A 7,887-nucleotide genomic window follows, 5' to 3' on the forward strand; every position below is an offset into this window, starting at 1 on the left:
CGTAATCTACTATTTGATAAATCCAGTTTCTGTGATAAGAACTCACTATTTAACAAAAACTTCTGGAAGAACTAAAAATTCTATGGTAGATGCTAGGCATAGACCAAAATCTTATACCCTATACCAAGATAAAGTCAAAATGGATACAGTATTTAAATAGAAAGACTAATACTACAAGCAAACTAGGAGAGCAAGGAATCAGATCAAAGGAGAAAGGAAAAATTTATGACCAAACAAGAGATACAGAACATTATGAAATGAAAAATGGATGACTTTGATTACATTAAATTAAAAAAAGTTTTTGCACAAACAAAGATTAGAAGGGAATTAAAAAGCTGGGAAACAATTTTTACAGCCAGTATCTCTGATAAAGGCCTCATTTCTCAAATATATAAACAACTAAGTAAAATTTATAAGAATACATGTTTTTCCCCAGTTGATAAATGGTCAAAAAATATGAACAAGCAGTTTTCAGAGGAAGGAATTAAAGCTGTCTCTAGTCATATGAAAAACTGCTCTAAATCACTTTTGACTAGAGAAATGCAAATGAAATGGCTCTGAGGTTCCATATCACACCTATCAGATTTGCTAACATGACAAAATAGGAAAGTGATAAATGTTGGAGAACAAATGGGAAAATTGGAACACTAATGCATTGTTGTTAAAGTTGTGAACTGATACATAATTCTGGAGAGCAATTTGGAAGTATGCCCAAATAATGACTGTTATGTCTTCATACATAACCTATTCCATTGATCCACCACTCTATTTATTAGTCAGTGCCAAGTAGTTTTGATTATTGCTACCTTATAATACAATTTAAGACTTATAATACTGTGCATATCCTTTGACCCAGCAATACCATTCCTAGGACTGTATCCCAAAGAGATCATAAAAACAAGAAAAGGACCTACATGCACAAAACTATGTATAGTAGCTCTTGTTATGGTGGCAAAGAATTTGAAATTGAGGGGATGCCCATCAATTGGGTAATTGCTGAACAAGTTGTGGAATATGAATGGAATGGAATACTATTGTGCTATAAGAAATGATGAACAGGCAGACTTCAGAAAAACTTGGAAAACCATATGAGCTGATGCTGAGCGAAATGAGCAGAACCAGGAGAACATTGTACACAGTAACAACCACATGGTGTGATGACTGACTTTGATAGACTTAGTTCTTTTCAGCAATGCAAGGATATAAGACAGCTCCAAAAAGCTCAAATTGGAAAATGCTATCCACATGCAGAGAAAGAACCAGATGGAAGCATGCCATTTGCTCTCCTTTTCCTTTGTTGTTTTGATTTTATTTCTTCTTTCTTGTGGTTCTTCCCATTAGTTCTAATTCTTCTATAAATCATGACTAACGTGAAAATATGCTTAATATGAATGTATAAATACAGCCTATATCAGATTGCATGCTATCTCAGGGAGAGGGGTAGCTAGCGAGGGGGAGAAAATTTAAAACCCAAAATTTTATGGAAGTGAATGTTGAAAACTAAAAATAAATCAATTATTTAAAAATATATTAGGAAAGGGATTACAGCAATTTACCACAAGGATCATACACTATAACCAGGTGGGATTTATATCAGGAATGCAGGGATGGTTCAATATTAGGAAAACTATCAGCATAATTGACCATATCAATAACAAAATTAACAGAAATGATGTGATTATCTCAATAGATGCAAAATAAAAAAGCTTTTGACAAAATACAGCACCCATTCCTACTAAAACACTACAGAGCATAGGAATAAATGGAGTTTCCCTTAAAATGATAAGCAGTACCTAAAATCGTTAGCAGGCATTATATACAATGGGGATAATCCAGAAGCCCAGTAAAAGCAGGGGTGAAGTAAGGATGCCCATTATCACCATTACTACTCAATATTGTACTAGAAATGTTAGCTTTAGCAATAAGAGAAGAAAAAGAAATTGAAGGAATTAAAATAGACAATGGGGAAACAAAATGATTACTCTTTGCAGATGACATGAAGGAATATTTAGAGAATCAATGAAAAAAAGTATTTGAAAACATTAACAACTTTGGCAAAGTTGCAGCATATAAAATAAACCAATATAAATCATTGGCATTTCTGCATATTACCAACATAGCCCAGCAGCAATATAAAAAGAGAAATTCCATTTCAAATAACTGTAGACAATATAAAATATTTGCAAATCTCTACCTGCTATGACAAACCCAGGAACTGTATGAACACAATTACAAAACACTTTTTATCAAAATAAAGTCAGATATAAACAATTAGAAAGTAGCAATTGCTAATGGGTGGGCTTAGATAATATAATAAAAATGGCAACTCTACCTAGATCAATTTACTTATTCAGTGCCATGCCAATCAGACTAACAAAAAGCATTTTATAAAGTTAGAAAAACTGATAATAAAATTAATCTCAAAGAACAAAATATTAAGACTATCAAGGGAATTAATTTTTCAGAGTTGATTGATATTTTGATTTTACAATCATCAATGCTGAGAATGTTGCTTCACATAAATATGTAATACAAAATGGCAGAAGTATGTTTAGGGCCATTTCAGAAATGGTTGGAAATTCTGTCCTAATCCCAATTCATTGGAAACTCAAGTTTTAAATCTGTGTTGCTTGATGACTCAGCAAATTTTTCTTGAACTTTGAATGGCAGATGACTGACACTTTCTTATTTCAATTGAATATGGTTTATGAACCCAATTTAGTTTTTTAGAATCAAAATCTGAAGGAAAATATTTCAGAAATTGTGTCTCTAGGCACTTCAGATGATCAGCTCTAACTGTTACAATTAAATCTTTGGGAAGGTTGTTTCCAATTATAAAATCTTTTGTAATTGTAAACATTTCTAAAGAACCATTTTCCACCCTATTCTTCCATATGTGGATCTCATTTCTAAAATATATAGAGAACTAACTCAAATTTATAAGAATAAAAGTCATTCCCCAATTGGTAAATGGTCAAAGGATATGAATAGGCAGTTTTCAGATGAAGAAATTAAAGATATCTATAGTCATTTGACAAAAATGCTCTACATCACTATTGATTAGATAAATGCAAGTCAAAATAACTTTGAAGTATGACATCACACCTATCAGATTGGCTAACATGACAAAACAGGAAAATGATAAGTATTGGAGAAGATGTGGGAAAATTTGAACATTAATGCTTTATTGGTGGGGTTGTGAACTGATCCAACCATTTGGGAGATCAATTTGGAACTATGCCCAAAGAACAATGGAGCTGTGCATACCCTTTGATCCAGCAATACCACTACTCAATCTCTATTCCATAGAGATCCTAAAAAGAGGGAAAAGGACCCACATGTACAAAGATATTTATAGCAGCTTTTTTGTGGTGGCTAAGAACTGGAAATTGTGAGGATGACCATCACCTAGGAAATGGCTGAGCAAGTTGTGGTACAAGTATGTAATGTTTTATAAGAAATGATGAGCAGGCAGATTTCAGAAAAACTTGGAAGTACTTGCATGAACTGATGCCGAGTGAAGTGAGCAGAATGAGAACATTGTACACAGTATCAGAAACATTATGTGATGACCAACTATTGCAGACTTAGCTCTTCTCAGCAATACAATGATCCAAGACAATACCAAAAGATGAGTGATTGAAAATGCTATCCACATCCAGAGAAAGAGCTATGGAGTCTGAATAGAGATCAAAGCATGCTATTTTCACTTTTTTTGTTTTTTTTTTCCTTGTGTTTCTTTCCCCTTTTGTTCTGATTATTCTCTCACAACATGACTGTTGTGGAAATATGATTAATATGATTGTACATGTATCACACATATCAGATGGCTTGCTGTGTTGGGAAGGTATTTGGGGAGGGAGGAAAAAATTGAAAATCAAAATATTGCAAAATTGGGTGTTGAAAACTATCTTTACATGTAATTGGGGAAAACAAGTGCAAAATAAAGGAATTGGAAATAAACTTTCAAAAAAAAATTTTAGAAATGCTATGTTAAAATATATGATAAAAGCATCCAGGTGGTACCCTTGTTGATGAATCCTTTTCCAAAATATATGAATGTTTAGGCACACCTTAAAGCTCTAGCCTCTTTAGTGTACCTTATTATTGATTCCAGATTTGACCTATGTAGGAACAGAAGCTTTTATAGTTGAATTGTCTAACAAAATAAATAAACTTTAAAAAACCCTAAACAGCTTTCTCTATTCATAATATCATCAGTTGCTCAATTTCTTGTCATAAGAGGATTTATAAGTGACTTACAAATGGGAAAGGTTATGTTCTGAGTGCTATAATTATTGCTTCAGAATATACTATACATCTCAGTTGGAAATAAAGCAATTCATTTTTAATTCAATATATTTAATTCAGTATAATTCAATACAGCATTTTCCTCTCCACCAAAAAATGTACAAGTTATTCTAAATATCATTGTTATATTATTAATTATGAATCAGAAATAATCATTTAATGAATGAAAAGAATTATATAGACATAATGCAACTACATTGCTTTTATATGAATGAATTTCTTATTACAAAATTAACATTTAGCTCTGTTCTGACTCACAGCTTTATTTTAATTATAAATAGGGAATGGAACAATTATTTGAATAATTCAAGGAAAAAAAAACCTTGCACTTGTCAAAAGTTCAAATGTTACCTTGGGGTTAGAATTAACCTGCTCCGTTATTTATATTTATCATATGAACTGTATTGTAAATTTAGCTTCATTGCATTGTATACTTTGTGGACTCAGCCTTAAATTAGAGAAGAGAAAATGAAATACTGTCTTTGTTCTTTGGAATATCATTAGAAAACTGAATAGCACTTGCTTAAATAAATTAAAATGTTAAGCTAATAATTTATTTGACATAGGTTCTCCTTGGATATGTGCATAGTAATCCACTTCTATATCTGCCAAATAGCCATTGATGAATTTTCATCTGTCTGATATCAAACAGCAAGAATTTTAAATTCAGTTCATTTATATTTTCCCAATCTAATTCAATTCAGTCCAATATAGACAATCCAATCCAATCTAATAAGCATTTACAACATATGTAATATATATGTATACATATACATATACATGTGTATATATGGAGAGAGAGAGAAAGAGAGAGAGAGAGAGAGAGAGAGAGAGAGAGAGAGAGAGAGAGAGCAAGAGAGAGCACTGGATTAGGCACTTTCAAATACCTTAAAGTCTACCAGGGTATTTACTTTTGATTTTCTTTTACAGGAAAAGCAACTTAAAACAAAACAAATAGGTATATACATCACAATTTGATGAGCAGGAAGAGAGTAACAGCCATTATATTGATGTTAACAATTCAAGACGCTTTGTTTCATCTGCATGTTTGAGATCATACAATAATATTTTCTTACAATTTACTTTTTAGAGACATAATGGACAATAAAATGCCAGTGTAATAGCATGTTTTATGGAGAGGAAGAGTGTTATAATGGATAAAGTTCTGGGCTTGGAGTCAGGAGTACCTGGGTACCTATTCTCCAGTGCCAAGAGTTTTGAGATCTTGGGAAAGTGACAATCTCTCTCAGTCTGACTTTCCTCATATTTGAATTGAAAACCATAATGGAACCTATGTCACATGAACATTATGGGACTTACACAAAATATCGTATATAAATCATTACGTAAATCTTAGTGTGTTGTATAAATGTTAACTATTATTATTGACTAGTTAATCCCATTAAATTCTTCATGTATATAGCAGAAGTCTGGGAATTTGTTTAACTGATGAAAGCACCTGACAAAAGTTGCTTAATTTTAGAAATTTAATTATTTTGTATCATTAAAACATAAGAACTGTGTGGTTATCTGATTAGTAGTACAAAAGTAGAATTTTCAAATGATCCCTCTTCCCCCTCAAAAAAAAGGGGGGTGGGAGAGTCAACTGATAAGCAATAGGAAAGATTTGCACATAAGCAGTTCTTGCTTAAATTATGATATCCATTTATTTTGCAGAGAAAGGGGGATAGAACAATACTATCATTCTTTTTCCTGTAATCACATGTATCTTTTAAAAGAAAGTCTGATAAAAACCATATGTCTATTTCTCTATAATTACAATAAATGATTCTCTTCACCAATCTAATTTGCTTTTCTTTTTTTAATAAAAAAGACAGATACAAATTGGATATTTTAAAGTAAATGAGTCAGAAACATCATAAAAGCCAGAGATGTCTTTACATTATCTGACAGTAATGAAAAAGTAGCTACAAATATAATAAAATGTTATTTATTTAGATGTTTCCAGGTCATTCCAACCAGTTGCCCTGGCACATAAATTTTCCCCAACATTTCCTTTGTGGCATTAATGCAAGGCAAAATGAATTGCACAAGTGAACAAGGTTTTAACTTTTCTTTCTGTACCTCTGAAATAATATCTATAATGAATTCTAGACATAAGGTCACTACAGTGAATTACAGATTTGAATGATTCTAAGACATTGGATCAGCATAGTACACTGTGACAAAGATTAAGAATCTAGGCCAGCTATAAATTTAGGAGATTCACCAAGATCCTGGAAGGCAAGATTCCCCAGCATGCAGCAGTGGTCTAATAGATGCCTGTCATGTGCAACAAATCAGAATCCAAGAAACAAGATGACTGTCAAGTAGTTGACTTGAATTATTTCATTCTCTAAATAGATTTCAAAGTCATTTTCAATGGAGTCTTGTATTGATGAAAAGCTCTCCACTTATTCTTCAGTCATGTTGTTGAAAAGTATTTTGGAAAAACCCATTTTCTGTGTTTTGAGTGAGCTACAATTAGGTGTATGTACTTGTCAGGTTTCCTGTAGCCTGTTTTCATAAGTATATTGATTTTTTTAAAAAAAATGTATTATTGTCAGTTTTAACCATTTCATCAATTGTTTCTTTTTAATAGCTATTCCCCTTTGAAAGACTGAATACTTTATTGGAATTAGAAGGGTAGAGATTTGTATCCTGGCTTTTCTATTTACTGCCTATGAGATCTTGGATAAGTAACTTATCTTTTCTTAACTTGAGTTTCCTCACCTGTAAAATAAAGGGGTAGGAGAAAATGAACTCTAATGGTCCTTCCAGCTCTAAATAGTATCAATCAACAAGCATTTATCCAGCATCTACTACATGGCTGACATCCTGCTAGGTGCTAGGTATACAAATATAAGTAAAGTAATCACTACTCAGGAAGAACTTACAATACTTTTTTTTGGAAATTCATCTTATTTTAAACTTAACAAACACAAAAATCAAATGGGCATTGCCATGTACATTGTAGAACAGAAAAAAGAATATTGTATATTAAACTGCAGATCTGTATTATGTCCAGCCCACTTTTCTTTTAAATATATAAGTTTAAACTGATGCTTTAAAGCTGTCCTGCTTGTCTGTGTTGTGTGAAAGGAGAAAATGTTAGCATTCTCCTTGGTAAAAATGGAAGAGGTCCTAGTAGCCTTTATAACACATAAGGTGTGGCAACTAACCATGGTTTTTAGGACAACTAGGAGACGAAGTGGATAGAGTACTAGGCCTGAAGTCAGAAAGACTCATCTTCCTGAGTTCAAATCTGGCCTCTTATACTTACTAATTGTGTGACTCTGAGCAAGTCACTTAACTGTATTTGCTTCAGTGCCTCATCTGTAAAATGAGCTGGAGAAGGAAGTGGAAAACCAGTCCATTAACTGACAAGAAAACCTCAAATGGCTCATGAAGAATCACTCTCAACTGAACAGCAAAGCTTGGCTATACTTCTTTTTGGTCTCTAAATTTAAAAAGAAAATAATACCTCAGTGACATTCCTTTTTTTTGACCACTTTATCCTTATCTCCTTCTCCTCTCACCCCCACCTTTTGCCCTTCTATCTACTCCCATTAGAAG

General features: G+C 32.4%; 1 pseudogene; it reads left to right on the top strand.

Annotated features, from left to right (window-relative positions):
- The first annotated feature begins 7,399 nt into the window (after nucleotides 1-7,399).
- LOC144455536 (U6atac minor spliceosomal RNA) lies at nucleotides 7,400-7,504 on the top strand (annotated as a pseudogene).
- The last annotated feature ends 383 nt before the right edge of the window (nucleotides 7,505-7,887 follow it).

The sequence above is a fragment of the Phascolarctos cinereus genome, unplaced genomic scaffold (assembly GCF_003287225.1).
Source record: "Phascolarctos cinereus isolate Bilbo 61053 unplaced genomic scaffold, phaCin_HiC Scaffold_9;HRSCAF=440, whole genome shotgun sequence".
NCBI lineage: Eukaryota > Metazoa > Chordata > Mammalia > Diprotodontia > Phascolarctidae > Phascolarctos > Phascolarctos cinereus.